At 45.4% G+C, this 9,528-nt stretch overlaps 1 pseudogene across 1 annotated transcript; it reads left to right on the top strand.

Annotated features, from left to right (window-relative positions):
* The first annotated feature begins 2,778 nt into the window (after nucleotides 1-2,778).
* Nucleotides 2,779-9,125, top strand: LOC311137591 (zinc-binding protein A33-like; annotated as a pseudogene). Its single transcript has 5 exons — nucleotides 2,779-2,786; nucleotides 5,331-5,466; nucleotides 5,673-5,737; nucleotides 7,677-8,102; nucleotides 8,284-9,125. The product of its transcript is annotated as a zinc-binding protein A33-like (transcript).
* The last annotated feature ends 403 nt before the right edge of the window (nucleotides 9,126-9,528 follow it).

The raw sequence follows: 9,528 nt of genomic DNA, 5'->3' as shown, positions 1-9,528 counted from the left end.
CTCCCTGTGCCCAATAAAAAACATACAACCCTCCTAAAGACAAAAGTTAGCAACCCTCCCGGCCCCCACCACAGTACATTTCAAACTGTCCCTTAGATCCACTGAGCTGCCAACCCTAAAACTAGGCAGTGACATTTGAGAGTAGATTTCTGCGTCCTAGATTCCCTGCTGAGACTGCTGTCAGGTGAGTGAGGAGAGCAGGTTCCAAACAAGGACTCAGAGGCTTAGGTGAAGTGTTCAGCTGTTTTGTCAAGTTCTAAATTCACTCAACACATCCTCACATTGCCTTGGTTCCCCTTAGCATCTGGCTATATTTAACTTCTTTGCACCATCAATAATATCCTCCACAAGTGAAGTTACTTCAGGAGCCGTATCTTGAAAATGTATGTTCTAAATACAGCAAACACAGGAGGTTGTTGGCACCTTAATTGGGGAGGACGGGCTCTTGGTAATGTCTGGAGCAGTATGAGTGGAATGGTATCAAATACATCAAACACATCTTTTCCATGTGTTTGATGCCATTCCAATAGTTCTGTTCCAGCCATTATTATGAGCCGTCTTCCCTCAGCAGCCTCCACTGACAACAAACATTTAGCTCTTTCACTTGATATCTTTCTCATCTGCACATGCTGAACTGGGTGTCAATCCAATACTCCTCTCTGTCTCTTACCTCTCTCTCTCTAAACACTGGTCACTCTCTCTGAAACACTCCACCTTCCTCTCTCTCTCTTTTTCCTCTCTCTCAACTTCTCTGTCTCTCTATTGCCCACTCTCTCTCAAACCCTCTATACCTCCCTCTCTCTCTCTCTCTCTCTCTCTCTCTCTCTCTCTCTCTCTCCTCTCTCTCTCTCTCTCTCTCTCTCTCTCTCTCTCCCTCTCTCTCTCTCATGTTCTCTGTCTCTCATGTTCTCTGTCTCTCTAATTGTCAATTATTATATTTGACCCTGCTGGTCATCTATGAACGTTTGAACATCTTAAAGAATGATCTGACCTTAATGGACATGTACTCTTATAATCTCCACCTGGCACAGCCAGAAGAGGACTGACACCCCTCAGAGCCTGGTTCCTCTCTAGGTTCCTGCCTTTCTAGGGAGTTTTTCCTAACCACCATGATTCTACATTTGCATTGCTTGCTCTTTGGGTTTTAGGCTGGGTTTCTGTATAAGCACTTTGTGGCATCTGCTGTAAAAAGGTTTTATAAATATATTTGATTGACTAAATAATCTGTAACAGTGGTGAGCAAGAATTAATGTCAATGCCTGGAAAAGAATGGCTTGAAATGTTTGGAGGAACAAAACAATCGATTTCTACTGCTAATAAAGATGTTTGTTCTACATATTTCCTTTTCTTGTTCAACACTTCATAGAGTCTACCTATTTCATTTCTATGTTCAACACTTCATAGAGTCTACATATTACATTTCTATGTTCAACACTTCATAGAGTCTACATATTACATTTCTATGTTCAACAATGCATTGGCAAAAGGTAGGGAAGGCCACTAAAGAATATGGCCAGGATTTAATCCAATCGAGCTTTGTTGGCTGTGCACCATTTTAAGGTAATTTCCGATTGAGAAGACATATGCAGAATTTACTACGCATGCAGTCTCCATGATTAAACAACCAGGCCTCAGGACAATTCGTAGGATAGTATACGTCCTCCTTTTAGTATGATATGTTATGTTGCGTTACAACGGAATAGCGGTCGGAGGACGTATATATCAAATGTTTTATCCGGTGGTACAATATCATACAAATTGGATGAATAAAGTATCATACATATTGAGGACGTCTTGATATGAGGCCAGGCTGCTTGTTGCATTGTTAGCATTTATGTCTAACGTTAGCGGCTAACCCAGCAGGTTAGAAGAATGAACGTACTGTAGAAGGTTAGGATAATTAATGTAGCAGGTTAGGATAATTAAAGTAGCAGGTTAGGATAATTAGGTTAAGGTTAGGAAAAGGGTTAGGGGAAGGGTTATATAATATATATATATATATATATAATATATATATATATATATATTATATATATATATACAGTACCTCATCTCAATGGGTTGAGGTCGGGTGATTGTGGAGGCCAGGTCATCTGATGCAGCACTCCATCACTCTCCTCCTTCTTTAACATGTACTTGGTCTTTTACCAAATAGGGCTATCTTCTGTATACCACCCCTACCTTGTCACAACACAACTGATTGGCTCAAACGCATTAAGAAGGAAATAAATTCCACAAATTAACTTTTAACAAGGCTCACCTGTTAATTGAATGCATTCCAGGAGAGTATCTCATGAAGCTGGTTGAGAGAATGCCAAGAGTGTGCAAAGCTGTCATCAATGCAAAGGGTGGCTACTTTGAAGAATCTCAAATCTCAAATATATTTTGATTTGTTTAACACTTTTTTGGTTACTACATGATTCATATGTGTTATTTCATAGTTTCGATTTCTTCACTATTATTCTACACTGTAGAAAATAGTAAAAATTAAGAAAAACCTTAAATGAGTAGGTGTGTCCAAACTTTTGACTGGTACTGTCTATGGATGATTTATAAAGCCAGGCACATATAACAGTTAGGCTATTGATTATAGCTACATGTAGCGTTTTATCACGTGCAACTACGTCAATGATTTTATTGGCTGATGCGGATTTTGGGACAGATATTTTTTTTTCTTATGTTCGCAAGTATGGACCCAGCGAGTTTAGAATATTGTTTTGCTTTGACCAACTGTCACAATGCTTTCCTCTAATGTGGCAAATGTCAAATCCAGCCAACATGTCGAGGTGGGCCCCAACTGGGTTTTATATGGACTTCATGGGTTTCAACTGGGCAAGGGCTCTAAATGGATATCTTAGCTGGTACCCAGTTGGGTTAATCTTGGGCCAGACATGGACAAACCCATGTGGGTTGTACTGTGGGTCACAAAAATAACCTGAATAATTTTTTCATGGGCTGTAAGTGGGCAAACTGATGTTGTTTTCTTCAGAAATAATGATTGGACCAAATCGGGTTAACCATTTGGGTCACAAACAGAAAAAATCATGTGGGCTACAACATGGGTACCAAATGGGTCCTGAATCAATTTTAAATGGGTTGTACAATGCCTTGCAAAAGTATTCATCTCCCTTGGCGTTTTTCCTATTTTGTTGCATTACAACCTGTAATTTAAATTGATTTTTATTTGGATTTCATGTAATGGACATACACAAAATAGTCCAAATTGGTGAAGTGAAATGAAAAAAAGAACTTGTTTCAAATAATTCAAAAAAAATATCCGAAACTTTGAACATCCACAGAGTTCCATTAAATCCATTATTAAAAAATAAAGGAGGTGCAAAGCTCCACAGCGGAGATTGGAGTATCTGTCCATAGGACCACTTTAAGCCGTTACACTCCATAGAGGTGGGCTTTACGGAAGAGTGGCAAGAAAAAAGCCATTGTTTAAATAAAAAAATAAGCAAACATGTTTGGTGTTCGCCAAAAGGCCTGTGGGAGACTCCCCAAACATATGGAAGAAGGTACTCTGGTCAGATGAGACTAAAATTGAGCTTTTTGGCCATCAAGGAAAACGCTATGTCTGGGCGCAAACCCAAAACCTCTCATCACCCCTAGAAACACCATCCCCACAGTGAAGCATGGTGGTGGCAGCATCATGCTGTGGGGATGTTTTTCATTGGCAGGGACTGGGAAACTGGTCAGAATTGAGGAATATACAGGGAAATTATTGAGGGAAACCTGTTTCAGTCTTCCAGAGATTTGAGACTGGGACGGAGGTTCACCTTCCAGCAGGACAATGACCCTAAGCATATTACTAAAGCAACACTCGAGTGGTTCAAGGGGAAACATTTAAATGTCTTGGAATGGCCTAGTCAAAGCCCTGACCTCAATCCAATTGAGAATCTGTGGTATGACTTAAAGATTGCTGTACTCCAGCGGAACCCATCCAACTTGAAGGAGCTGGAGGAGTTTTGCCTTGAAGAATTGGCAAAAATCCCAGTGGCTAGATGTGCCAAGATTATAGAGACATACCCAAAGCGATTTGCAGCTGTAATTGCTCAAAAGGTGGCTCTACAAAGTATTGACTTTGGGGGGGGGGGGGGGGGGGGGGGGGGGGGGGGGGGGGGGGGTGAATAGTTATGCACGCTCAATTTTTCTGTTTTCTTTGTCTTATTTCTTGTTTGTATCACAAAAAAAAAATATTTTGCATCTTCAAGGTGGTAGGCATGTTGTGTAAATCAAATGATACAACCCCCCCAAAAAATCCATTTTAATTCCAGGTTGTAAGGCAAGAAAATAGGAAAAATGCCAAGGGGGGTGAATATTATCGCAAGCCACTGTAAGTGGGCTATATATGGTTTGAATATGGTCAGGGACTGTCTATGGGAATCAATTGGGCATTCCAACTGGGTCACACATTGGAAAACCCATGTGGGCTATGACAGAGGTCCCAATTGGGCCCTTTTCCAATTTGTAATATTTTCCGGGACTGTCTTATGTAACCATGCCAAATGTAACATATCATAGTAATTTGAGTGTCTCGGATTTGAGTTTATTATGTTATGTCTAGTCTATGAGACCAGGCTGTTCCACCCTCTAATGCATACATGCTGTATGATCCTGCTTGCTCTGGACTCCAGAGAAGTGACATGTGTCTCCAGTTTCTAAGATGAGCCAATAGAATTTCAGACATGTCTGCATTGAGCTCTGTTGAGAAAACTACAGTGGTGAAGTTACGTTTTGTGTAATCATACAACAAAACAGCACATTAAGCAGATTCAACGTTCTATGAGCAAGAAACTCCCCCCTCCCCCCCTCCCCCCCTCCCCCCCTTCCCCCCTCCCCCCTCCCCCACTCCAAAAGGCCAAAACCAGTTAAAGGTGTATGTATCTTTGGCCTGTTCAAAGCACTGAAAATCCGGATTCTGTAATCTTGATTCGGCTCAAAAACAACCAGATCGATCTGATCCTTGGCAGCAAAAGAGAGGATTACAGAATCCGGATCATTCTGATCCAGATTAAAAGTTTTGAAAAACTGGCCCCTGAGAAAGATAAATGTAATCTCAGCCCTATTTTGGTTCATTCAGTAATGACAATTTCCTTGTTTGATATGAGGCCTACTTTCTATATGAAATTGTACAAGTTATTCTGTGTATTAGTGTCAATAGTCTGAAGGGTACTACTACTGTATTTATGTCAAGTTGACTAAATTAAAGCAGAAAATATTTGAGATCAAGAACAATCTGATGATAGGAAATCCATCACCATTGTAAAACTGCTAAAACCATGTTTTAATATATATATATATATGTTTTATATAATATGTTTTAGATATGGCCACCTCCAGCAGTATCCTGTCTCTATCTGTCTAGATGTGTTCACTGAACCTGTCACCACTTCATGTGGACACAACTTCTGCAAGGCCTGTATCAGCAGGTGTTGGGATAGCACCCAAAAAAACCCATACGTAAAAATGTATGCACACATGACTGTAAGTCGCTTTGGATAAAAGCGTCTGCTAAATGGCATATTATTATTATTATTATTATTATTATTATAGCACTGACCTCTGCCAGTGTCCTTTGTGTATGGAGAAATTCAACAAGAGACCTGAGCTTCACATCAACACAACATTCAGAGTTTGTAGAGAATTTTAAGATTTAAAAAAATGAGTCCCCAACCAAACCTGGAGAAGTATCCTGTGACGTCTGCACTGGGAGGAAGCTCAAGGCCCTGAAGTTGTCTCACCCTGGTTCTGGGGACTCTATATGTTGAGCCAGGGTGGGTAGATTCCATGTGTTTATGTTCTGTGTGGGAGTTCTAGTTGTTGCTTTTCTATGTTGGCCAGAGTGGCTCCCAATCAGAGGCAACGAGTGTCAGCTGTTGCTGGTTGTCTCTGATTGGGAGCCATATTTAAACAGTCTGTTTTCCATTAGTGTTTGTGGGATCTTGTTCCGTTTGGGTTGTGTTTACCGTAGGACGTCACGTTTTCGTTTTGTTGTTTTGTTCGTGCATTCATTTAAGAAATAAAGTATGTTTGCAACTAACGCTGCGCATTGGTCTACTCTCTCTAACGATCGTGACAGAAGATCCCACCATACCAGGACCAAGCAGCGTGTCCAGGAGCAGGCAGCCTGGACGTGGGAGCAGATCTTGGACGGGCAGGGGTCCTGGACCTGGGAGGAAATCCAGGCCGGGATGGATCGCCGGCCATGGAAGGAGACGGTAGAGGCGCGACGGAGAGAGGAGCAACGGCGTAATCAGTGTCGTCATCGGACGGACGAGAGGCCACCCCAAAAATTTTTTAGGGGGGGACACAGGGCATGGACGACGGGGCTGACGGAGGCAGACAAGGGGCGAATTCAGAAGGCCACCAGGTTACGGGAGCCATTGGTGAGAAGAGGGAAGGAAGATGTAGAGGCGCGGCGAGAGGTACTGAGGTGTATTGCCAGTCCGGTCCGGCCCGTTCCTGATCCCCGTTTAAGGCCAGTGGTGTGTGTTCCCAGTACGGTCCGGCCTGTTCCTGCTTCTCGCACCAAGTGTACGGTGCGCGTCGCCAGCCCGGCCCGGCCTGTTCCTGCCCCTCGCACCAAGTGTACGGTGCGCGTCGCCAGCCCGGCCCGGCCTGTTCCTGCTCCTCGCACCAAGTGTACGGTGCGCGTCGCCAGCCCGGCCCGGCCTGTTCCTGCCCCTCGCACCAAGCCTACGGTGTGCGTCGCCAGCCCGGCCGGCCCGGCCTGTTCCTGCTCCCCGCACCAAGCCTACGGTGTGCGTCGCCAGCCCGGCCCGGCCTGTTCCTGCTTCTCGCACCAAGCCTATGGTGCGCATCGCCAGCCCGGCCCGGCCTGTTCCTGCCACTCGCACCAAGCCAGGGATGCGCGTTGCCAGCCCGGCCCGGCCTGTTCCTGCCACTCGCACCAAGCCAGGGGTGCGAGTCGTCAGCCCGGTCCGGTCCGTTCCTGCTCCACGCACCAAGCCAGGGGTGCGTATCGTCAGCCCGGTCCGGCCCGTTGCTGCTCCACGCACCAAGCCAGGGGTTCGCATCGTCAGTCCGGCACAACCCGTGCCTGGGTCACCGGTGCCTGATCAGGTACCGGTCAGCTGCTCCACAACGGAGCTTAAGCAATCCGCTCCTTCGATGTCCAGTCCAGCTCCAGCCAGCGGGGCCAGACCGGACCAGGGGCGCTACGGGGGGATTATTGAAGGGTGGTGGTCAAGCCCGGAGCCGGAACCGCCTCCGAGGAGGAATGCCCACCCAGCCCTCCCCTGTTTGGGTTTTGTTGAGGCGCGGTCGCAGTCCGCGCCTTTGGGGGGGGGGGGGGGGGGGGGGTACTGTCACACCCTGGTTCTGGGGACTCTATATGTTGAGCCAGGGTGGGTAGATTCCATGTGTTTATGTTCTGTGTGGGAGTTCTAGTTGTTGCTTTTCTATGTTGGCCAGAGTGGCTCCCAATCAGAGGCAACGAGTGTCAGCTGTTGCTGGTTGTCTCTGATTGGGAGCCATATTTAAACAGTCTGTTTTCCATTAGTGTTTGTGGGATCTTGTTCCGTTTGGGTTGTGTTTACCGTAGGACGTCACGTTTTCGTTTTGTTGTTTTGTTCGTGCATTCATTTAAGAAATAAAGTATGTTTGCAACTAACGCTGCGCATTGGTCTTCTCTCTAACGATCGTGACAGAAGTCCTGCCTGGTGTGTCTAGCCTCTTACTGTGAGACTCACCTGGAGCCTCATCAGAGAGTCCCAGCGTTAAAGAAACAAAAGCTGATCGACCCTGTTGAGAACCTGGAAGACAGGATGTGTAAGAAGCACGAGAGACCTCTAGAACTGTTCTGTAGGAGTGACCAGACATGTGTTTGTCAATTCTGCACTGAGACAGACCACAAGGCTCATGATACTGTCCCTCTAGAGGAAGAGTGTGGAGAGAGGAAGGTTCAACTGGGGAAAACTGAGTCAGAAGTGCGGCAGATGATCCAGGAGCGACTGCAGAAGGTTAAGGAGATCAAACACTCAGTAGAGCTCAGCAAGAAAGACGCAAGGAGAGAGATATCAGACAGTGTGCAGGTCTTCACTGATCTGGTGCGCTGCATTGAGAGAAGCCGGCAGGTAGCTTAGTGGTTAAGAGCGTTGTGCCAGTAACCGAAAGGTCGCTGGTTCTAATCCCTGAGCCGACCAGATGAAAAATCTGTCAATGTGCCCTTGAACAAGGCACTTAACCCTAATTGCTCCTGTAAATCGCTCTGGATTAGAGTGTCTGCTAAATTACTAAAATGTAAATGTAAGCCAGGCTGAGCAGCAGAGAGGCGGGCTGAATAGGTCATTAAAGAGCTGGAGCAGGAAATCACTGAGCTAAAGAGGAGAAGCGCTGGAGCAGGACTCACACACTGAGGATCACCTCCATCTAGTCCAGAGCTTCCCATCCCTGTGCACCCCTCCACACACCCAGGACTGGTCTGAGATCAGTGTGTGTGGGGACCTTGATGAGAGCTGTGTCTCAGCTGGATGAGACACTGAATAAAGAGACTGAGAAGCTGCCTGAAGTCAAACTGGAGCGGATGAAGAGGCTGCAGCAGTATGCAGGGGATATAACTCTGGACCCTGATACAGCACATCCTGAACTCATCCTCTCTGAAGATGGGAAACAAGTGAGACATGGAGACACACAAAGAAATCTCCCTGACAACCCAAGAGAGGTTTGAAAGATTTGTTAATGTCCTAGGAAAGGATGGCTTCTCTTCAGGGAGATTTTATTATGAAGTGACGGTCAAGGGGAAGATTGAGTGGGATTTAGGAGTGGCCAGAGAGTCCATCAACAGGAAGGGTCTGATCACACTGAGCTCTAAGAATGGATACTGGGCTGTGTGGCTGAGGAATGGAAACGAGTACAAGGCTCTTGGTGACCCTCGTGTCCTGCTCTCCCTGAGAGAGAAGCCCCAGACGGTGGGGGTGTTCGTGGATTATGAGGAGGGTCGGGTCTCCTTTTATGATATGGAGGCCAGGTCTCACATCTACTCTTTCACTGGCTGTGCCTTCACTGAGAAACTCTATCCATACTTCAGCCCCTGTTTTAATGATGGTGTTACAAACTATGCCCCTCTGATCATCTCATCTGTTAATTACACAGGCTGATTAACAAGTCTCTGAGATGTGTAGTCCCGTGTAGCTCAGTTGGTAGAGCATGGCGTTTGCAACGCCAGGGTTGTGGGTTCGTTTCCCACGGGGGACCAGTATGATTGTTTTTTTATTATGCACTCACTAACTGTATGTCGCTCTGGATAAGAGCGTCTACTAAAATGTAAAATGTATTGTTGGAATGGGAACAAATCAGTAAATTAAAGGGACATTTCAAAAATGTTAAACTTCATATTCATAATCTCCAGCACACCCCAACAACAACATATGTGAAAATGGTGCGTTTCTATGTTTTGTAGTAAAAAAGAAGATGACATCGTCAACCAATTAGTAGACAGTTAGTAGGCAATGACTACTCATGATTGGTTAAAATCACAATGCATACCGATGATGATGAATA

Source organism: Coregonus lavaretus (genome assembly GCF_964263955.1).
Source record: "Coregonus lavaretus genome assembly, chromosome: 11".
NCBI lineage: Eukaryota > Metazoa > Chordata > Actinopteri > Salmoniformes > Salmonidae > Coregonus > Coregonus lavaretus.
The sequence above is the reverse complement of the archived record's forward strand: the minus strand, read 5'-3'. Positions and strand labels throughout refer to the sequence as shown.